Consider the following 577-nt stretch of genomic DNA (forward strand, 5'->3'; position numbering starts at 1 on the left):
TCACGGGGATCTCTCAGACACTCTCTGGGCAGCGAGCGGCTGAAGCTGCGGCAGTTGCTGTACACGGCCTCCAGAAATATGCTGCTCGCCTGCATGCTCTTTATTTGCTGAAACAAATCAGTTAGAAATGGCTTTGATGATGTCTTCATGTGTGAATTGCATGTCAGAGATATTGCACGGCGCGGAGATTCCTGCTCCTAGATTCAGCATAAAGCACTGGCATGATCTGAATGCTTTTTCATGCTTGTTCAGGTGGATAATAAAGATCCTATGGCAAACATTCCTTCTGTTAGTTAATACCTTAAAAGATTAGTTGGCTATAATACAAGGGCTTTTAACTCTTTGTGGGTAGGTTCTAAGTGCCTACTGACTGGTATTTGTGGATAGATGCTCTTCTGAACATGCATTTTTACATCTCTTTCTTTTATTGCTTCTTGGGCCTGTTCCTCCAGCCCTCTGTTCATTGAGATACACCCACGGTGGGAGGTGAACATCCCACTCTCTTTATTGCACAAAACCTGCTGTCCCACTAACTGAAGAACTTATATTTCCCCTCTACTTTTGTCCTTCCTGTAAA

The 577-nt window shown here is 43.8% G+C and overlaps 1 protein-coding gene across 3 annotated transcripts in view; it reads right to left on the reverse strand.

Moving 5' to 3' along the window:
• CHRDL1 (chordin-like 1) overlaps positions 1–577 on the reverse strand; it is a 37509-nt gene that overhangs the window by 6980 nt on the left and 29952 nt on the right. The gene's annotated exons all lie outside the window — the stretch shown is intronic.

This window comes from Merops nubicus, unplaced genomic scaffold (assembly GCF_000691845.1).
Source record: "Merops nubicus isolate BGI_N331 unplaced genomic scaffold, ASM69184v1 scaffold16517, whole genome shotgun sequence".
Classification (NCBI taxonomy): domain Eukaryota; kingdom Metazoa; phylum Chordata; class Aves; order Coraciiformes; family Meropidae; genus Merops; species Merops nubicus.